Raw genomic sequence first — 24,255 nt, forward strand, 5'->3', positions numbered from 1 at the left:
CCAAATTGGCCACTCCGAAATCCTACAGCTTGACACTTTGCGACTTCTTTGAAAGTTTGTAAATTCTTGTGTCTACAAACAAATCAAGAGTAATTCCTCAGATGAAGGAAATTGGATGCATCATTGCTAAAGTTGCATTCCAATTGAACCACTTGAATGCCAAAGACCTAAGATCAAAATTCAAATTTTCCAGAACCAGAAATTTGAAGTTCAACAACTCATGAATAATTCCTGTTTCTGTTATGTTAGCTACCAAAGCCATCAGTTTGTAATTTATGGTCTAATAATTTACTGTTTATAAAAATATTTTTAAAATGTTTCGTGAGATGTTGAACTTCAAATGTTTTCCTTAAAATTTCTTTATTTTGAACAAATCGCTTGGCACCCAATTGTAGGAGAATGCAATCGAAGTATGCCAAAAGAACAAGCGTATGTCAGCATAATCTTGGGGGATTTATCGGCAGAGCCGGCTCTACTATATGTGCAACACTTGCATTTGCACGGGGTGGCAAGTTTCGAGGGGCAGCAAAATCTGTCATAATTATAGACTATTATTTAAAATAAATATTTCTTCTTGGAAACAGACTTCATGATGATGGTAGTTAAATTTACTAAGCTGGCCTTCTATTTGCATACTACATTCACAAATCATGTTTAGGTCGCATTAGTTTAAGGTCACATGGACAGTGCTAAAGCAAATGGTCAAACAAATCCCAGCATGAATTGCTTGATTGTTGTCAAATACAAGAACTCAATTCTCGAACAATAGCGAACACCTGTTCCATTTAGTTAATTATCACAGTTTTGATAAAAGTGACTAGTCTTGTCTTTTCCATCGACAAGTTCCTTATAACTGAAGGGGAAAACAAGTTTAAAAAAACTTTTTAACAGATGTAGAAGGAAAATCAAGAAATAAAGATAAAAGAGCTATTTACACTGGAATTACAAACTGATATATTGAGATTGAAGCTCGATATTCAATTCTGTAGAAATGATCACCATCTTCCCTCTGTAGGTGTGTTTGCTTTATCTTTCACTAATACAATAGATTCTTATTTAAAGACACAGCGAGATTTTGTTTGTAGTGTTTAGACCTTTCTGAGTGCGAGTGCACTTTCCCTCCTTAAGTGTGATGGGGTAGCATACTTAAAAGATTATGGAGAAAGGGAGCGACAAATAATGCAATTGCACTGGGCGACAAATTGCTTAGGACCGGCCCTGTTTATCAGTTGTTATGTAATTGTAGTGTGTATATTAGTAGGTATGTACTACTTAATTACTAAAATGTCAGTATCTTTCAAATAATCTAGCTGTTTATTTAAAATAAATAATCTTGCTGTTTTAGTGGTACATCCGTTAACTATAAAAAAAAAATCGAATGTTAAGCGTTTGCGAAATATCATTTGGGGTCAAAAACAAGTACAAACTATGGCATTTTCTTCCCCCATTTTTGAGAAATCCTTACCTGAGTAAAAAGAATTAATTAAGTACTTCCATGAAAGTTTAGTTATAGTATTACTTTTGATGAGATCATCTTGATAAATTCCTTCCAGGATTGTTAACAATATGTTTGAATAATACTATAATAGTTATTCTTTTTACAGAGTATCCATTTGTATTTATGTGGAATAAATTAGCTCTTTCATATGAGAAATAATAATAATACGAGTATTTTTCTCTGTTGTTGTAGGTTTAACTTTGAAGATCATTGTCATTCAACGAGCCTTCAATTATCATCATTCAATAATACCTTGTATGTAGTTAACATATCTGTAATTTCACGTTCATCCAATAAATGTATTTAAAATTATATTTCTTTTATTAAATTACAAATATCATTTTCATTTGTTTATTTATTAAGTGCCTTTGAGTACCTTCACAAATCAATTCCAGGATAGTAAAAGTCGGGAGCGGTCACTATTGAAATCCTTCCAGTCCTTCTTTATCACATCCTATTAAAAAAAAAAAAAAAAACTCGATTGCCATTGAGTCAAAAGAAAGAAAGAAATTAAAGAAACATTGAAACTAATCAAATTTCTTGTCTATAATCCTAATGCACCTGAACAAACTAACCACGTATTAGTAGACAAAAGTTTTTTTTTTTTTTTTTTTTTTTGCTACATTCTCTTTGATATTGTTGCTCTGCTACTATTTAAGACGGTTAGTAGCTACGATGGCTAAATTCAGACGTATATCAGGTGTGTTTTGCCCTGTGTGAAAATGAAATTGACTTCATTTTTTGTAAGTTTCATGTTTATAAAATGCTAATACTCTGTGACAGTGGTATGAAGCTCTCGTTTGAAATGCTCAAACATTCCTCAGAATTTAACATAACACTTTTTTAGCTTCGTCCGAAAAAAATGTTCGTTATCTCTTACGTTATCTATATATTAAAATGCTTGGTTTATATGTTTGTCTCCAAAGAAAAGTCTATATGTTTGTCTTCAATCCTTTCGACAATGAAATCTCGATAATCACAAGTGCTAGAAACGTGCCGTTTTTCGCTGGTCGATTCCAAATTTAGTGTAGATTGTCCAGTTCTAATTGAATATTTAAACAACGTGGCCGTAATTTCTTTATTACATTTTTTTACTAGTACACTGGAAGTGTTGAAATTTCAAAAAGTAAAGCATCATATCCTATGAGTCATACATTCCAACACAACATAGTTGTTTTCAAGGGTTGTATATCTCTCAGGCGTTTGTTTCATGGTCAAGATGATGAAAAACGAAGAATAACCATTTCTCCTGTCTAAGATGAATTTTTATTGTTTGGAGTGTTTTGCCCAATGAACACCATATATCACTGATATTATAATTAATTGTGTATATAATGTATTTGCTTATTACATACTGCATGCAAGAAGAAAGAAAACACTGATCATATATGAATTAGAAACTCCAACCGGAAGTAGGCTCAATCTTGTAAACTGTGCAAGATATTGAAAAAATAATCGAAAAAATCTTCCCTTTAAGGCACCCCTTGCCGATTTTTATCAAGTTGTCTTTCACTTGTGTCTGTAAAGGAATATGTACAGATGTGAGGAATGTCGAAGATTCATCCTCATATGTGAATGATGCGCTGTGTAAAGAGCGCAGGTTCAGCTAGTACGTAATAAAAATGAGTTTGTTTCATCTAGCGAAATGTATTATAATTGCTAAGAAAATACTGTTGCTTCTTCGTTCATTTGTGAAACAGCAGGTTTCAACTGCTACGTGTCATCCGTTTCACATTAGCGATCACACCCACCTATTCACAAGATAAAGCTGAATAAACTAGTGGAACAGATTTCAAAAGCATCTTGGAGTAAAGGCTCAAAACAGTAAAAACATTCGCATAGCTTTACTAACATTGATCATAAGAGCAGTAAAGGTCGAATAGCTCTGAGACTTCTTACACTAATCATTCTGACTTAGAAACGTTAATCGATTCTTGTTTCAGATGTTCCTTTTTTGATTTTTACGAGAATCGCTTTTGGATTGTATCACACATACAAATTTAAGTTCGACTTCGGAGACCAAGAGACTCTCCCCCCCCCCCAACCTATAAACCAGGGGCATCATCTCCAACAACATCCCCAGGGGCATCATCTCCAGAAAGGGCGTGGTTCTTCCGTTAATTTTAAAAATAGGTTTCTTAACTCGTTTTTCTCTATTATTGCTGAAAGAAAACAACGTCTGACAATTATTATTCAGAAGCTACCATCCTTTATGTGGAAATTTAATTTTTAATTGTGCAACACAAACTGTCTAGCAAGAAGCGGGTCTATTATTCCATCATTGCTTTGAGTCTATTGGTGCGTAAATACAAAATAATAACTTAAAATTTATTAGTTCCTTCTCGGGGATCAATGCTGAAAATATTTAGGTTACTGGTACAGCAACCACCGTCGAATGGAAGACTCGAGCTAAGTTTTCTATCAGTTTAACGCTTAGATTTTTGTATCTTTCAACATTCTCTAATATTAGAATCATATTATTTTAGCAAGCACAATGTTGAAACTTACAAAGTTAATTTTTGTACCTATTTTTTTTTTAATCTAAAGAGCATAGCATGCTGTATTTCAATTTGTACTTGAATTCTTTCCCTTTTGGGAGATGGAGGAAGAGGATTGTTTCTGGGTCATAAAGATAATCCCAACTTTCACCTATTGTCACATAGTCTGCCGAAATAGTCCACTTCATCTACCTCACAGCAATGCAACATTTCTCTCGAGGCGTCCTCTGATTTCTCTTCTGGATACCATCTCATAGGAGGCCTTTCATCCCCATAGACTTCTTTCTTCTCTTCGTGGATCTGCTTTGCTGATTTCTCCTGAAGATGGAGAAACTTAATAACGCTCAGTGCTTCAAGCTTGTCAATCTTCACACCTTCATGGATTTATCTGCAATAAAAGAAAAGAAAGAATTGTTCTAACGAGTCTACAATTTGCATAGTTAACACACAGGGATCTAGCTATAAAATGCATTTCCTAGACGATTCGTAGTTCATCACTTTCTAGGTGATTGCATGAACTTTTAGATACCATCGTGTATATATATAATTCAAGAAGTAAATATCTGTTTGTTTTTTATAATTGTGTTTAATAGTATCAATGTATTAATATTAAGTACCGGTATTATGTTGCACAATAGGATTTAAAAAAATCCCTTTTAATTTTGTCATATTTCTATAACATATTTTATATTTTCTTCATCATACTAGGTTGTTTCTGCAGTATCACCGTCTTGCGAGATCTTCCCCACCTCGTACGAGAGATCACGAAGAATAGATTTTAAAAAACGGGTACCACTAATAGTGCAATCAATTTCGACAATGATTGCTGGTCTGATATTGTACACAAGATATCAAGGTACATACTGCGCCATTCTTAATAATTACTTCAATATTGGCTACTTTATTCAAGTTTGTTGAATTGCTCACGAATTATCCTTACTTTTCTCTGCATCGAAAATATCGTGTGGAACTATTATAATAGTTCTAATTGGAGATACTTTAAAGTTGTTACGTATATGCGATAGATGCCTATAAATTCGGTGGAATAAAATTTGAAGTTGTGTAGATTTCTATGGAATAAATCAAACAAGTCATTAATACGGCCTACTCTGACTGATTTTTGTGCATAGTTCCGTTCAGTTGTTCTTGTCGCATACTCTTTGCTACCATTCAATACTTTCTAGTCGATTTCCAATCTTAAGTATAGTGAATTAGTACATATAATACATGAAACGAAAAAAAAATAACCAAACATTCTTGAAGACTACAAATGATTATGTTTGGTTAAGAAATTGACTGCAAAAAGGTGTGAGAAATAGAGAACAATTAGTCTCATATCACACACAGCAAAGATTATGCTTTTAATGCTGAAAAAACGAAGTTGTATGGAAGGAAAAATTAGGAACTTTAGGAAGCACAATTTTGGGTTTATGAAGGGCAAAGTATTTTTAGGAAAAGAGAGTAAGGTATATGTTGTTTTGTTAATTTTTAAAAAAAAACTGAACTACTACTTCTTGATGAGAATTCTAAATAAGGTCGAGTTGGAATGGAAGGGCTGAAAATTCATTTAAAAAACTTATATGATGAATCAACAAGTAAATATCATATTAGAGTATGGAAAGAAATGTCAGAGGTGAGTGCACCAAGAAAGGAGAATTAGACAGAAATATTGCCTCTCACCAACGTTAATTAGTATATCTAGAGGAGACAGGGGAGAAGGATCTGCATATTAAAGGCGATGTTTCGGTAACAGATGGAAGGACAAGGGTTTTCACCATTTTCCACTCACGTATCACTATATATAATATAGGAAATATTAATGTACCAGAAGTTAAAATTATTATGGAAAGCATGATTTATTTGTCCTAGGGGCAAAATTATATACTTATTAACTTATTTTGTGACTAAATAAGTAAATCTTAGTTTTTAATTATTTGTCAGATTTATATATTAAATTAATGTATGTCAGATTTATTAACAATATGTGAAATGGAAGGGATTTTTGAAAAAGTTATTATCACCAAAAGAAATATCACAATAAACAGATTGAGATTATGCTTTACAACAAACATTAAAGATTTTTTTATTGAAATGTGAATATTCCAACCATCCTCGACACAAATAGAGTCCGTAAATAAATGAACGTCTCGTGTAAACATGTTTAAGGCTACTTTTGACTAATTTATATACAGGGTGTTTCAGATAAAACATCCAGTGCTTATAAATCCGAAACTGCTGAGAATAAAAAGATGAAACAAAAACTGAGATAGGAAAATGTCATAAGGCACATCACATGGTGTTGTTGTGGTGACCCCCAGGGCCCTCCTTCAAGGGGGCCCAGGGGCCAACTTCAAATTTTCAAATAGGAACACGTATTGAATCATACCTCATTCAATAGTACTTGAAAAACGAAACAACTTTTGTAGGAAACAATTTTCGATTTGGGCCACCGTTTTTAAATGGCCGCAAAAAGTGGGTCCTATATCAGATAAAACGTCCAGTGCTTATAAATCCGAAATGGCTGAGAATAAAAAGATGAAACAAAAACTGAGATAGGAAAATGTCATAAGGCGCATCACATGGTATTGTCGTGGTGACCCACAGGGCCCTTCTTCAAGGGGGCCCAGGGGCCAACTTCAAATTTTCAAATGGGAACATGTATTGAATCATACCTCATTCAATAGTCCTTGAAATACGAAACAACTTCTGTAGGAAACAATTTTCGATTTGGGGCACCGTTTTCAAAATGGCCGCAAAAAGTCCTGTATCAGTTTCAAGTTGGCACCTGGGCCCCCTTCACGGAGTTTTCTGAGGGTCACCACAACAACACCACTTGATATGCTTTATCATCGTTTCTATCTCAGTTTTTGTTTCATCTCTCTATTCTCAGCCGTTTCTGATTTAGGCCTATAAGCACTTGACGTTTTATCTGATACAGGACCCACTTTTTGCGGCCATTTTGAAAACGGTGGCCCAAATCGAAAATTGTTTCCTACAAAAGTTGTTTCGTTTTTCAAGTACTATTGAATGAGGTATGATTCAATACGTGTTCCTATTTGAAAATTTGAAGTTGGCCCCTGGGCCCCCTTGAAGGAGGGCCCTGGGAGTCTCCACAACAACACCATGTGATGTGCCCTATGGCGTTTTCCTATCTCAGTTTTTGTTTCATCCTTTTATTCTCAGCCATTTCGGATTTATAAGCACTGGACGTTTTATCTGATGTAGGACCCACTTTTTGCGGCCATTTAAAAACGGTGGCTCAAATCGAAAATTGTTTCCTACAAAAGTTGTTTCGTTTTTCAAGTACTATTGAATGAGGTATGATTCAATACGTGTTCCTATTTGAAAATTTGAAGTTGGCCCCTGGGCCCCCTTGAAGGAGGGCCCTGGGAGTCTCCACAACAACACCATGTGATGTGCCCTATGGCGTTTTCCTATCTCAGTTTTTGTTTCATCCTTTTATTCTCAGCCATTTCGGATTTATAAGCACTGGACGTTTTATCTGAAACACCCTATATATATATATATATATATATATATATATATATATATATATATATATATATATATATATATATATATATATATATATATATATATATATATATATATATATATATACAGGGTGGGCCATTTTAATTAATCCACGGAAATATCTGAAAAATGATAAAACATAGAAGAAATGTTTGAAGTAAACGTTATATATTGCTAAGGGGGAAAACCATTTCCGCCAAAAGTACCCCTCCCCATCCCCCGGAAATGGGGGTAACGGGGGGTAACTTTGAAATGTCAAATGGGAACATGGGTCGAGTAATACCTCGTTCGAAAGGTCTTGGAAAACTAAGTAACGCTGTACCAAAATTTGTTTCATATGGAGCACCAGTTTCAAAATGGCCGCCATGATATAGTTCGGAAGCTCCAGTAGCCGTAGTATGAAAACCATGGGTGGTAAATGAATTTAACAAAATTGAAATACGTAAATATCATAGGGCTATCGAATGATGTGACCCCTGCGATCCCAGCAGCTTCTCTGAAGGGATCTTGTGAGCTAACTTCAAAATTTCAATGTCCGACCGGACAACGGTTCGGGCGTACGCTTGACCTACCCAATGCTGTTTGGAAGGCAGACTTCAGGGATAGAGAATTAGTGCACTCAGTTAATGCGGATTGCCACAGTCAAGGGCGCCCATAAGGGGGGCAAGGGGAGCTCTCGCCCCCCTAGAGGAAATTGTGCTTCGGAATATCGAAAACTCAATAGAATTTTTAGAATAACTACAGCAAAATTTGAAACTATATTTGAAATGTCGCTTTTTCTTGCCTCCCTTGGAAATCACAACATGGGCGCCCTTGGCCACAGTTACGTTTTGATTAACTATTAGCACTCATGTCATATTGTGAGCTTGAGGGACGAAACGGTGTGTACGTATATCCCCGAAATGCTTTCCGAATAACCAGCACGCATTGCATAAAAGTTTCTGTGGCGACGGAGATTAGCAAATTTACACGTTTGTAAGTTCCAGCAACTGCATTATTCGACAACTTCTTTCGTATAACGTTCCTTCTGTTTTCGCATCAAATCATACTTAGCCATACAGATATGCGTTACCATTCAAATAAAATTTCACCATTTTTAGTCACTACAGCGTCATCCTTACAAACAAATGTTTCAACCATACCATACCTATTTGTAAGGTAGCCTTAATTTGCGAATTAAAGTAGAGTTCTCATTTGAACTTTCACTGTTACTTTCCACCCCACTCGCATACAGAGCACAGGAAAAGATTATTTTGCAGGACTTGGATATGTCTCTATACATTATGGCAATTTTACTCTAACATTTTTATCTCTGTTGTATCATTCTCGAGCCTTGGAACGCCTCCCTGGTTTTCCTATTTAATTTTCGTTATTTTCATTTATCTCTACCCGTATTCATACTATGGGCACTAGACGTTTTCTTAGACACATTCACCATGTCTTGGCGATCATTTTGAAAACGGTGTCTCATGTCGAAAATATTCTTACAGAAGCTGTTTGATATTCATTTGTCTATGTAACATGATATTACTCGCTTCAAGTTGCTATTTGAAATTTTCAAGTTGGCCCCGGATACCTTTCAGTGGAGTCACCCCTACAACACCTCTCGATGTGCCTTACGTCAGTTACCTACTCCAGTTTTTCTTCTGTTGATTTATCTCCAATCGCTTTCATACTACGGATACTAAATCTTTTCTCTGACACTGCTACATGTTTCGGCGGCCTTTTGAGAACACTGCCATTTCACCTCAATCGTTTTATCCTGCAAGTTGTTTGATTTTGCAAGATTTATCGAAAGAGGTACCACTCGACTCATGTTACTATTTGAAATCTTGAAGTTAGCCCCCAAGACCCCTTCAGGGAGGCCACTGGGATCACAGGGACCACACCATTCGATATGCCCTATGATATTTACGTATTTCAATATTGTTCCATACATTTACCACCCATGGTTTTCATACTACGGCTACTGGAGTTTCCGAACTATATCATGGCGGCCATTTTGAAACTGGTGCTCCATATGAAAGAAATTTTGGTACAGCGTTACTTAGTTTTCCAAGACCTTTCGAACGAGGTATTACTCGACCCATGTTCCCATTTGACATTTCAAAGTTACCCCCCGTTACCCCCATTTCCGGGGGGTGGGGAGGGGTACTTTTGGCGGAAATGGTTTTCCCCCTTAGCAATATATAACGTTTACTTCAAACATTTCTTTTATGTTTTATCATTTTTCAGATATTTCTGTGGATTAATTAAAATGGCCCACCCTGTATATATATATATATATATATATATATATATATATATATATATATATATATATATATATATATATATATATATATAAATTGTTCTTTTAAAATATCTACAAGAACGAAAGTAACAGAAAAACCAGTCAGACTAAACCTAAAATATTTCACTTTTAGTTTTCAAAATAATTATGATGACTTTGCTATGGAAATGACATTAAATATAACAACCCACGTTCTGTCCTTTAGGCTAAAAGAGACAGACGATGAAAGCGAATGATGGGGAAAGAACTGATGAAATGAAAATGAGAAGTAAAGTTGAGAATCCCAATAAAATTCACGGTCATAAGAGTGTTCACCACAGATTCTCATGGCCTAAGAGGATCCTTTCCACCAGAAGTGAGCGCTTATTACAGCATTGTATTTATGAAATTGATTTTTCTAAAAAGTTTAGCGTTCCTCTCAGGAATGAGGCTATATGAGACGTGGACTTACGGCTTACACACAAGCTCCGAACCACAGAAGCTCCTACCTAGAATTGAATCTAGGTCTTCCACTCCAAAGGCGTACACACTAACCGTTTAGTCAAGAAGAAAGCTCATCTCCGAAACTGAATGGCTTGGGCGAATATGATGGTATGTCACAAAATAAAATCAAGTAGTTTTAAATAATACCAGTTTTAAAGTACAAATATACTGATGTACGCTCGAAACATTAAAGAAGTTTAAAGAATCTTTTGAAGATCACAAGAGTACAGTGATCCGTAGAATATTCCAGTAAATATGGGCCCCATTTGAGAAAAGGTTTGAGAAATGCTGTTGTAGGCAGACAGACAGGCAGGTTAAAATAGAAAAACTAAAAACGTGTAGGAGGTAAATTGAAGTAATTCTTACATCTTAAAATCACAGTGCAGTGACAGCCAATACTGAGACAAAAGAGGATTTCTGAAGGTCTTTATCTTCTTAGTAACATCTGTTAGTATGACGTTGATAATGGCAAGAAGGAAGAAGAAGAAGATGAGGAGGATCTGAATTAGCATTCCGTAGTACTTTCATAACTATATATTCATTGACAGGTCAGTTTCTCGTTCTTTGTATGGAATGGTCAGTGGGTTTTCGGGTCACACTCCAATACTTCTCATTCGGATAAGCCTCACTACATCTTTGGTAAGATACATACACTTAAGGATATTTTTCATTCAAGTTCAACTCCTATTGGGTTAAAAAAGAACTATAAGGATGTCACTTATTTTCAATGGTTCAACAATTTTCTATTTTAATTATAGCCTTATTAGGCAATACTCCTATTATCAGTGAGCGCGAAAGCCATAATACAAGTATTTTTATATAAAAACAAAATGACAAGTTGGTCGGCATAAAATTTAAGCTAAAATACGCAATAAAATGCTATCAAGCGAGAAAATATTTCAAAGCTGTATTTTCTTTCTTTTTATGTGGGACACTCGAGTGAAATCACGTTACAATAAAAGCATTAAGTTGGCATTTTTAACTGATTGACTTCTGATGAATTTCCCAGTAAATCTATAAATATATATAGGGAGTGGTGTTTCAAAGCATTTCCCCCGAGAAAGACTTCCAATATAGATGAGAGTGAAAATCGCACTTTGAAAATACTATTACGCCACGTTGAGCATGAACGGAAATATCCACACGAGAAATTTCGTCGTTCCACCCCGTGGAATTAGCACTGGAAATAGCCATACGTCATTATTATGTAATTATACCGTAAGTTGTCATTATCCATTGTGGTGATTTCCTGTAGAACCAAGGACTCACAAACCATTAGGATGCTGTATGTATGAGATGTCTGTATTTATGATTTGTGTTTACTAGTTGAAAGCAAGAGTCCGAATTCTGTTATTATTACAAAGTTAAAATTTGATTTTTCCACAGCGTAATCTTCTTTTTCGTAAATTATTCTTGTTTCTATTATAAATTCGATTCATCGTAATATCTTTATTATTTAAGCTAAGGTTCAATATCTTACTCACTTGTACCTAAAAAAAATCAAGTTGTTCAATCAGAGCAGGATATTTCAGCAAGTGTACCTTTTATCATTTTCAAGCCTTGATAAGAGAGAAGAAAATATGGTGGTTATAGTGAAAAATATCTAATTCGAGATTTCAACATATTAACATGTTTCGTAGCCCCTACATGTAGAAAAACGAATTTTTGGATGTCTGTTAGTTTGTTCATATGTTCATTCTTCCCAATTTAAAGATATGCATTCTTTTAGAAACCATACCGTTTAAAGTATCAAGCTTAAAGTTACTATAAGGTTCTCCAGGGGCGTTGTTGAAATTCTCTTCCCATCCTCACCAATAACAGTAGTTTATTAAAGGATGACGATTAAAATTTCTTATTTCCCCAAATATTACTCATATTTCATAAATAAATATTTCACCAGTATGTTGACAATATGGCATTAACTCATTCTTTTGCAAAAAATACATATTCAGTAGCTTACTCTAGGAGGTTTTTTTTTTCAGGCGATTTTCTCAGAAATGACTCAAGTAACTTTGTTCATATTTCGTAAATAAATGTTTCACTAAGAACCTGATAATATGGTATAACTCATTTGTCCTGAAAAGATTCACAAAGGGTAGTTTAATCTTCGAGGTGTGTTTTGTTCACGCGATTTTCTCAAAAACGGCTCAGAAAATTTTGGTTGTATTTTTGTAAATAAATGCTTTCTTAACAAGCTAATGATATAACGTTCTTCTACTAAAAAGAAAATACACAGGGATTGGTTACTCTTGAGAGTGAGTTTCTTTTTTTTAGACATTTCCTCAAAAACAATAATGCGATTTTGTTAATACTATTTAATTGATAAATACTTTATTAATAGCCGCATAATGTTCTGTAAATTACTTCTTATGAAGATATCCATAAGAGGCAGTTTACTTTCGTGATGAGTTTTCTTCGGACCAAGTCTTTTAGAAACGCCTTATAATTTTCGTCGTATTTCACAAATAAATGTTTCAGCAATAACTACAGAATAACGTGATATAGTTTGAGAAATTTGAGAGAGAAAATTTAGTGTGGTGGCCCGCACCTTTCATTACTTTCAAGCGAGATAGAACATAAGAAAGTATGGTGATCCAACGCAGAATTCCAAATTCGATTACATGTACAACTGTCATGTAATGGAGTGTTCGAGATGCGTCTGTTGTACCTTATTATTTTACTTGGTATTATTATTATTATTATTATTATTATTATTATTATTATTATTATTATTATTATTATTATTATTATTATTATTCATCAGAATTTTACTACTGTCTCCAAGAATTCCTCGTGCTTAAATGATTATCTTTCCTCTCAAGCGCACAAGATTCAGTTGTTCGCATTTCACGTTTGGTTCAATAAAAATAAAGTTTGTGTCCTCTTACGTTTCTCAAATTACTGTAAAACAAGAGTAATATTAAAGTTTGGAGAACAAAGCGTTTCAGAGCATAATTGGCAAGTTATTTTAAACTGAGACTTGCCCTTGGAACATAAGTGCGCCCTACATGAGTCTCCGAAGCTCAAGCACCCATGGCTAAACTTCTGTGATAGACAAACTCAAACCAAACACTAGGATTTTGTTGGCTAAGATTGGCTAAAACTCTAGCCAACGGGTGCTCAGAATAAATTGGGTTCTATTGGAGTTAATTTCGAAATTACACTATTATGCAGTGAAAAAGAACCGAACTATAGCGCATGGACTCAGGTTGGATTTCAGGAAGGAATATAGTATAATATATGTTGAATACTTGTCAATATATATAGTTTAAGTATACATCACGTCGGGGATCGAGCGATATCACAATATACAAGAACAATAGCAATCCATATTCACAAGTGAGTGTAATTTTGTATAATTATTTTCTTTAAAGGGTTCTGAGTTTGATACCCTTATTTTATGTGTAAAAAGTCGTTTATATAAATAACAGGACAGCTGAGTCATTTCCAGATTTCACCCAAATTATTCTCAGGTGTTTTAGGGATTTAAATGCAATCATTTATTATGTTCATATGTTTTTCTGTCCCATTCCTTTGACCAATACTAATAAATAGATTTGAAGTGGAGGAACAAAATCTTAGTGTTTAGTTTGAGTTTTGTTCAACACAAAACTTTAGCTAATTGTGGGGAAGGGAGAGGGAAATTACACCTTTACAGTTTTTACATAATTTCATAGTTTATTTTATTTCAGTAGCCTCTGCTCCCTTAATGGTCGTCATGCCTCTAAGGAGGAGGCTTACTTTGAGAATAAGTGGTCTATTGGATCTGTTAAAAAAAAAAAAAGAATACGATACGTTGTGATTAGTGATGTGAGGTGGAAAATTTTCCGCGGAAAATTTTCCACTATATTTTTCCAGAAAATTTTCCGCTCTAAAAAAAATATCAGCAATCAAGTAACAATTCCTCAGCAATCATAAAATTGGTTGAATTCATGTATAGAAATGTTAAAAAGTGAAAGATCGTTTAAAGAATCTGAAAATTTTCATGCCTCAGACAACTTTCAGGACTATGTAAGAACAAATGAAACAATTTTTCATGAATCGAAATATTTTCTGTCCTATATGCAAAAATTGAAGAACTTTTTATGAATCGGAAAATTTTCATCATTTTGAAGCAAAAAGTAAAACAACTTTTTGTGAATCGGAAAGTTTTATTGCTCTGTAGAAACAAGTGAAAAGAATTGTCATAGATCAGAAAATTTTCATCACGATGTAGAAACAAGTATAAAAAACTTCATAATCCGGACAATTTTGGATATTATGTATAGTGATATTTGGTGGAAAATTTTCCACTATATTTAACTGCACATAGAGCTACAAAATTGAATTTCTGTAGAGGAAAGTTAGTTAGCAACAAATTATAATTTTTCAATTAGCTTTCGGGAACCGGGAATTAGCTTTAAAATTTCAATTTATTAAAAGTCATGAATATTTTCCGATTCATAAAAACATACTCCACTTATTCCTACATCGTTGTTTAGCCGTAAAATTTATTGGTTATAAATATTGTCTTTAAAAGTTTCATGAAGTGAAAATCTATCGATTCTTCATTTCAAGAATGTTTCAAAAACTTCAATGTGTTCTTCCCTCAGAATCCATCTTTGATCTTACAATATTAGATTTCGTCAGTTTAATACGCATAAGACGGTTTTCTCATAGCTTTAATACTTTACTAGATTTACATACTGCAACATTTATAAATAAGTAGATATAATATAAAGTGCCTACAGTAAATTTTTGACTACCCAAAATTCGAGTTTAAGTAACTCATGAAAGCAAATACTGACCATTTTCTGGAAATAAACATTTATTTATTCATATATTCATTCAGAAGAGAAAGTGAAATATAACTAATAAGGAAGCTGATTTGTATAGTTGTTCTTCCAATAAAATAATAAAAGAAACAAAAAGCTGCACTATTAGTGCTGCGTTCTAAAAGCAACATAGTGGAAAATTTTCCACCAAACATCACTATACATAATGTCCAAAATTGTCCGGATTATGAAAAGTTTTTTCACTTGTTTCTACAGAGCAATAAAACTTCCCCATATATATATATATATATATATATATAGTGTGTGTGTAGGTGTACTTGTTCTATCGAATCGTCATTATTTCTAATACATTTTATACCTAATAATGATAGTTTTCCAATACAAATATATGCTCGAAGATGTTGATTATACAAAATTCCAATATTGAAATTATGATTTATGAGTGTTAAACACAATAAAATCATTTTTTCTTATTTTCTATTACAAAAATAATCTTCATTAGGAACTTTTATGCAGTTATTTCATTATATAGGCAGGCCTACATGTGAAAAAACAGTGGAATTTTCTGTTTCTGAAATTGATAAATTCACAAAGGTTTCTTTTCAATTTCTTGTTACATTTTAAATATTGGAATGGAATATTTGTTCTGTACGAATATGTATGTTCCCTGCACTTTACACACACACACACACACACACACACAGAGAGAGAGAGAGAGAGAGAGAGAGAAACACTGTATATTTTTACTTCCCAACTTGAAATATTATAAAATTTTCTGGTTTCCGAAAGCTAAATGACAATTTATTGCTGTCTAACTTTCCTCTACAGGAATTAAATTTTATAGCTGAATGTGCAGTTAAATTTAGTGAAAAATTTTCCACCAAATATCACTATACATAATATCCAAAATTGTCCAGATTATGAAAAGTTTTTCACTTGTTTCTACATCGTGATTAAAATTTTCCGATCTATGAAAATTCCTTTCATTTGTTTCTACAGAGCAATAAAACTTTCCGATTCACAAAAAGTTGTTTTACTTTTTGCTTCAAAATGAAAATTTTCCGACTCATAAAAAGTTCTTCAATTTTTCCATATTAAACACAAAATATTTGGATTCATGAAAAATTGTTTCACTTGTTCCTACATAGTACTGAAAATTGTCTAAGCCATGAAAATTTTCAGATTCTTTAAATGATCTTTCACTTTTTAACATTTCTATACATGAATTCAATCAATTTTATGAATACTGAGGAATAGTGTTGTAAATAGAAAAAAAACCGTTCGTATTTTTTCAGAAATGTACGTTTTTTTTAGAAAAAAAACATTGCCTCTCGTTTTTTTTCTAAATTTCGTTTTTTTTCAAATAGTCATTTGTAATGCATCTTACGTCTATTTAAGTATTAAATATTTTTATGTAGGTATAGTCACAGTAAAATGCAACATAAATTAAACGCTAGATACTGATACGCTACAAATATTTTACAATTTACATGAATACCATACCTATTAACAATTCGGGTTTCAGCAGTTTTCATCAATATCAACTAAGAAATAAAAGTAGAAATGAAATTTTGTTTTTTCGTGAAAGCAGGCCTTTAATAAGTACGTTAATAATGTCACGAAAAGTATAAAATTCAAATAACTTGTCTAAAGGTAAAAACTAATACTAATTTGCCTAATAGTATTTATCTAAATGCCATATATAAATAATTTGTCAACTAGATATATATGATATGCAGAGCCGGCTCTACCATATATGCAACACGTGCATTTGCGTGGAGCGGTAAGTTTGGATGGTCCGGCAAAATCTGTCACAAATATATTATTTAAATTAAATATTTCTTGTTGGAAACAGACTTCATGATGATGGTAGTTACATTTACCAAGCTGACCTTCTATTTGAATACTACATTCATAAATTATGTTTAGGTTGCATTAGTTTAAGGCCACATGGACAATGCTAAAGCAAATGGTCGAATAAATCCGAGCACAAATTGCTTGATTGTTGCCAAATGCAAGAATTCAGTTCTCGAATAGTAGTGAATATCTGTTCCATTTAGTAAGTTATCACAGTTTTGGTATGACAACTAGTCTTGTTTTTGTCAGAAACAAGTTCCTTATCATTGAATATAGAAACAAGTTTTTTTAAAAAATGTTAACAGATATAGAAGAGAAATCAAGAAATAAAGATAAAAGAGCTAGTTGCACTGGAATTGCAAACTGATACATCGAGATTGAAGCTCGATAGTGAATTCTATAAAAAGGATTACCATCTTTCCTCTGCAGGTGTGTTTGCTTTATCTTTCACTAACATAATAGATTATTTTTAAAAAAACAGACACAACGGGATTGCATTTTTAGTAAGTATTTAAGCCTTTCTGAGTGCAACTGCACTTACCCTCACCTTTGTTGTTCATGCTGGACTAGCATACTTAAAATCATGACTTTTAAGGTTTGTTCTTTCTGGAAAAAGAGGGAGGCGGAACATTATGCCATTGCATGAGGCGACAAATTGACTAGGACCGGCCCTGATGATATGTATATAAAAGACATGAATATAGGATGACACAATTTGAAGTAATGCAGGGTGTTTCAAAATTAATATTAGGGTTTTGAAACTTTGTAGTATATATTACAATTAACTTACAATTATAAATATTATATCAAATGAAAGAGCAACTCAGACAGTTTTGTACGCACGCATGTACATGCATTGTTTCTTCTGTCAGCCGTTAGAAAGAGCAATCAGCAAAGATGGAGACTAGAGAGCAGAAAGTTTTTTGTGTTTTAATAAAGACTGAATCTGTACAGTGCAACGGTCTGTGTGAAGAATATTAAGGAGACGCTTGCAACTACGTCCTTATCGTTCGCAGTTGCTACAGGTCTAAAGTCTACAGACTACGGTTTACGTGCCAATTTCGCAAGTGAAATATTGCTGCATAACAATAAGTTTTTCTGGATCGTGTCGTCTTCAGTGATAAATCGGCATTTCACCTAAGAGCTAATGTGAACACTCATAATGTTTGTATCTGGCCGTCAGCAAATCCTCAGGAGATGGTACACTTGAAACGAGACTCCCCTAAATTGAATATGTTTTGTGCCATATGGCGGAAAGTTTATGGGCCTTTCTCGTCTATCGACTAGATGTGTGCCGTGTGACTAATGAATCTTACATTGAACACTTGTAGCAAAGGCTGTTTGAGGTGCTCTTTTACTTGATGCATTGCTTATAATTGTACGTAAAATGTAATAAGTACTATGAAGACTTAAAACCCCGATATTCATTTTGAAACACCCTGCATTTCTCACCAACAGTGTTGGAACTAAGATGTAGAAAGGAGAGAAAATTTTCCTTATAAAGTCATTGTTTACAACAACGATATTATTATTAGTCGAGACTATAACTACAACAACAACACGAGTAAGTAGTCAAAAAAATGTAATAAAATGTATAATCGGTGGCCCAGGTGGCCAAAGTGGCACACACGGGTGTGTCATTTGTTTAATCCACTGCTGTGTGGACACTAATTAAGATATCGGGATATTATTCTTGCAAAATATGGTTGGACTATAGTTTACCATATTAATTTTTTTCTTCTGCTGTCAAATTTCCTTCTTAAATTTCACCCCAATCAAAAATTCGAGAATTTTCTGATTTCGAATTTCCTTTACTTCTTTTTTCCCTGTAGCTTCCTTCGTTGTAGAAAGACCTCCTTAAGACTTGCCAGGTAGATACCTCAGATGGATACCTAACTGTTGGCATCAATTGGACGGGCCTGCGCGCAGTGTTGCCAATTTGGGAAATTAAAATTTTCCTAAATTTGGGCAAAAAATTAGAAATTTTTGTTTATAAATCCGAACCTATACGTCCGAGTGCAAGTCAACTTACGCCAATCGAACATTTGTCCTTACTTAACAAACGTAAGTAAAGGTCGTTACAATGGGGTAATTAGGGAACGCACGAAAAATTCGTATTTAGGTTCTAATCCTTGATTTTTCTAGTTTTTCCCTACTTTTCTGTTTACCGTAATATATTTTTGGTAATTAGAAATTTTGTTCCTTAAATACCGTCATAATACTTGTAGGATATATTAGTGGTGTACCAATGTTTAATTTAAGATAGTTTGCGTCTGTCTGGTAGCAGTGTTACCAGCTACAGAAAATTTTAATTCCAGATTTTAGGGGAAATTTTGAAAAAAATATCAGTTTTTTATCTATTATTTTCCTCTTGTTGGCTATATCGGACCAAACGTACCAGTATCTGGAAGTCTCGTCTTTGCTCTACACAACGCACTATAGAAAGTTTCAATAGGATAATTAGGGGAAGTACAGTTGACGTTTACAGTAGACCTTGTTCTCTAATTGGGAAGATAACTGTGATTTTTTTAAAGGTAGAATGAGATATTTTTTATTGATATGCTTACTTTATTAGATATCTCACAATACTTGTAGGATATTAGAGGGATACCAAAGCTTATTTTAAGATAGTTTGTGTGTGTCTGATAGTAGTGTTGCCAGCTACAGAAAATTTTAATTCCAGATTTTAGGGACAAATTTTGGGAAAAAATTCCCTTTTTATTTCTATTATTTCCTTCTTGTTGGCTACATTCGAACAAACGTAACAGTGTCTAACAGCCTCATCCTTAGCCTACACAGCGCACCATAAAAAGTTTCACTAGAATAATTAGGGAAAGTACAGTTGGGGCTTATAATAAACCATGTTCTGTAAATGGTAAGAAAATGGTGAATTTCTGAGGTAGAATGAGATTTTTTTTTTTAATTTCATGCTTACTTTGTTATATATCGCCATGATACTTGTAGGATATATTCTTGGAGTACTAAGGTTTATTTTCAGAAAGTTTTCGTCTGTCTGAGGCAGTGTTTCCAGCCAAAACAATTAATTCCCGCTTTTAGGTGAAAAATTCGGAAAATTTCCCTTTTCCCCTCTATTATTACCCTCTTACTGCCTACATTGAAACAAACGTACCACTACCTGAAAGCTTCCTCTTTGCCCTACAGAACACACTATAAAAAGTTTCAATAGGATAATTAGAAAAGCTGTAGGCCCGGCATATTTGATTTTTGCTTGTGAGGCGTAAAAAGTGTCAAAATTTCATGTGTATGACAGAATTTTTTCTTTCCCTCTTTGGATGGCACCAAGCGACTTCAGGATTTCACTGTATCTTCTCAACACACCAAAGATTCTTTTAGGTGATTTGAACCCATATAGCATGAGTGGTACTAGATACAAAAAAATTTGAAATTCGGTTAGGGAATTTTTTGTAAATTTTCACCTCTACATTTCCCTCAATAATTTCCCACCCATTGGCAACACTGCAATGCAACTTACACCAAAAAATAGTCACATCCATTTTCTAAAAAGCAAGGCCTTAACCATATCAATCGAATGAATGGTTTTTGAGCAATAAATCACTAACTGGAAATGTAGGAAAACGCCAAAAATGACCTGGGGCCGAAAGGAATAATCACACAATTTTGCTAGTATATGGGTACAAACAAACAAAAGATTTGTAAGTTACGAGGGCTTCGACTTAAGTTCTGTTGATTATTTCAATAATCTGCAACGTAAATCAATAAATAATAGTTGCCAGAAAAAAAACAGACATTTGAAAAAAAACATGAAAAAGAACGATGTTTTTTATTGAAAAAAAACTTCACAGAAAAAAAAACCGTTTTTTTACAACACTACTGAGGAATTGTTACTTGATCACTGATATTTGTTAAGAACGGAAAATTTTCCGGAAAAATATAGAAGAAAATTTTCCACCTCACATCACGGCTAAACAAATATGTAGGAATAAGTGGAGTAAGTTTTTATGAATCGGAAAATTTTCCGGAAAATTTTTCATCGCTGGTTCTGATTTATCTATAGGTACCGAAGCATCAGCACTCATTGAAAACATTGAAAATCGATCCCAATGCCTCGAGTGACTTCTATACCGTAGGTACCTTTCTAACATGATCGTAGCATACTTAACAATTGAAGATAAGATGTCTAAATCTTCAGTCTTATTTTATTTCAAGTACTCATTATGTTCTGGGGCGCTTATGTTTTCTAACATTGCTTTCCTCTTATAGTAATTTTGAGAAATGAAAGTGGTGGGTATTTCATTTGAATGTCTGTTAAGTTTAAGTATTAAGCTTCAAGCAAACAAGTTCATTCTTTGCTGCATTAGAAATAAACATGAAATTAATCATTAGACAAACGTTAGTTTACAGGGTTTTCCTCAGATAGTATATTCTTTCTGTATTCTCCATACCATACTCAAGTATGCTAAATGAATCTCTCAAGCACCATATCTCCTTGATATTTTACAAATTAATGACAATAACTATTTACATTTTTTACTCTTTGCAAAACTACACTGGTGGGCAAAACGAAATAGATAATGTAACATAAAATATCGCATAGTCAATGGAAATGAATGGAAGCCCGACAGCATGTTCCCAGAGCTCTCCTACATGTACACACAAAGCAAGAGTTTGCATGATATGACGTCAGCATGACCGTAGCGCCGAATAGGTCTGATCCCAACATGAAACAGTTCAATGAAACAGTGTATGTCAGTCACATAGTTGTTAAGGTGCATTGTGGTGGTGGTTTTACTTACATGACCCGAAGATACCATTTGGATACATTTCTCTTATTATAGGACGCTGATAATATCTAACCTAAGCTTTTCAAACGGTCCTAAATCTGGGTGTTGTAAGTTGACGACTAACTGTATTATTATTATTATTATTATTATTATTATTATTATTATTATTATTATTATTATTATTATTATTATTATTATTATTATTATTATTATTATTATTATTATTATTATTATTATTATTATTATTATTATTATTATTATTATTATTATTATTATTATTATTATTATTATTATTATTATTATTGTAGGCCTTATATCTGGAGAGCGTAGTCAAACATAAACTATCAGTTAAACTCAGTATGATGTGCTTATTCCGTAGAAAATACGAAAACTCGTTTTATGGGCCGTTCAAAAGTTTTGTGGCTCCTGATCCAAAAAAAAATAATTATTGACCAAGATCGCAATCTTTTGTATATTTTTTTTTTATCATTCCTAAAATTCTTGTTATTTTAGTAATTAGAAACTGTAGCATATTAAGAAAATCAACCAGCTTTTATTGTGTTCGTTATAAGTACTTATAATATAAAGAAATAAACTTCGACAACTGCTCAGTGATTTATCCTGTTCAGATGAATCGTTCAAAGAACCAGTGAACCTTTAATCATAAACTGATTTTTTCGTAACACAGTTTTATCATCGTGTCAATCAAAGTCAGTCACAACACACATTAAAACGGATTTTGTCTTAAGCTGGACTGATGGCAAATAACACAGAATCAAACTGAATAACCCATTATATTCTTGTTAGATAAGAAATCTCATGAAGGAGGTCGAAAGTTTAATGCATTTTAAAAAAGGAAATGCTATATAAGATACTTTTACTAATATGTTAGGAAGCGGTAATGTAACAGATTATAATGATAAAAATGAAGATACCTGGACTCTAAATAAGATCAGAAGAAATCACAATATAGCTTTGGATCAAACAGCATTATTATTAATATTATTATTATAGTAACGATTAACTGAACTAAATGTAGAGGTATTTTTAAAACCATTTGTAATTATCCATGGTGTATACGATATAAGCAAACAGAAATTTCACAATTGGTTCAGTGATTAGTCGTTTCGTTCAAAGAACTAGATGTCACTGGTAGATCACAAAATAGATTTTTTTCTTTTATGGTTTGCGAATCTTATCAACGAATGTGGTCGCTACACGAACGATAATTATTTTAGTCGCTAAATAGAGTAATCACGAATTCCATGGAATCGAAAAACCGTGCCACCGCCACTGTTTGTGTTCTATTGGACCACCAGATTATTATTGAACTACTTCTCCACATTGTAATTTTCACTGTAACACAATACTTTGGAGCAAGGTATAGTAATTCTCTCCTATTCCTCCCTCGAGGTTTTCCTTACCCAGTGAGGTAATGTTGTAGATTTCATTTTAACAGTTTGAATGGGTAGAAGTCCATTGCACCGGAGTCATTGCCTTTGAGTGGGATGTTATCAAAAGGAATAACAATTATTTCCGTTTCCTCCTTCATACCATTAAAAGAAAGAAACAGATTGTACGAGTAGATGCTTTGCCCATGTGGATCGGTACCTGCTTCTTGGTGGATCTATATAAACGAGGGATATATTTCCTATAGATTGAGGCTACGATAGATTTCTGTAAGTAGCCAGAATTCGTCTTCACGTTTTTCCCATCTTATGTACTGTACCTCTCAATTTTCCCTTGTAACCGCACTTGGTGACAATCACGATTCATTCATCCTTGCCATTTGTCTCACCATAGGTAATTGCCACGATATTATCATTGGTGAGATAAGTATAGGCCTCATTCAACGTGTCAATCGTCTTCCGACCTCCCCCTCTCCTCATCTAGTGTCTTTTATACAGAATCCGGCAGTTTTTCTTAAGTTCAGTAATGAGGAGCCCGCTAAGGTTGTGGAAGACGAAGAACTGCGCCAGTTGACGAATTTCACGAAGCATCTCAAGTAACATTTTTGCCGGTAACCTCGGACGGACCCTTTTGGTAGCGAAGCAGTGAAGGAGCTAAAGTGGTTCTTAGGGGCCAGACCTCCTATTTGAAAACTTTCCCCGCAGTTCCTACCCCTCCCCCTAATCAATAGTTGCCGTATTGCTAACTAACTAAAGTATTGGAAAACGCACTACTGGTCGATATTTATTTCCTATTATCAAACATTCAAAACTATGGTAAACCGACTGAATTACATACCAACCTAATATAGGATATACGAGTTTCACGCATGATAAGTATTATTCCTTGTCACTCGCGACTAAATTAGGACCGCGTTCTCCAGTCAGAGCTCCATTAAGAGTTGGAATGTCGTGGAAAAAACTGTGCGTTTATTAGAAAGAAAAATAACATTATCTACTTCGGAGTGTTGTTTTTTTTAAGCAGTTTAATAAGCCAGTTTTTTCACATCGAAGGCAAGAAGGAACTGGAGCATACTAATTTACTATAGAAAGATAAGATAGCTGAGTATTCTAGAACGATAGTATTGTCCCCCTAAATGAATTTG

At 33.7% G+C, this 24,255-nt stretch overlaps 1 protein-coding gene across 1 annotated transcript in view; it reads left to right on the top strand.

The window, feature by feature from the left end:
• The first annotated feature begins 10,859 nt into the window (after positions 1 to 10,859).
• The window catches only part of LOC145668361 (carcinine transporter-like), a 103,409-nt gene continuing 90,013 nt past the window's right edge, over positions 10,860 to 24,255 (top strand). Inside the window, exon 1 of the mRNA XM_081736132.1 lies at positions 10,860 to 10,945. The gene's annotated coding sequence lies outside the window, so the exon portion shown is untranslated. The remainder of the gene's footprint in view (positions 10,946 to 24,255) is intronic.

This window comes from Thermobia domestica, chromosome 13 (assembly GCF_964235325.1).
Source record: "Thermobia domestica chromosome 13, izTheDome1.hap1.1, whole genome shotgun sequence".
Classification (NCBI taxonomy): domain Eukaryota; kingdom Metazoa; phylum Arthropoda; class Insecta; order Zygentoma; family Lepismatidae; genus Thermobia; species Thermobia domestica.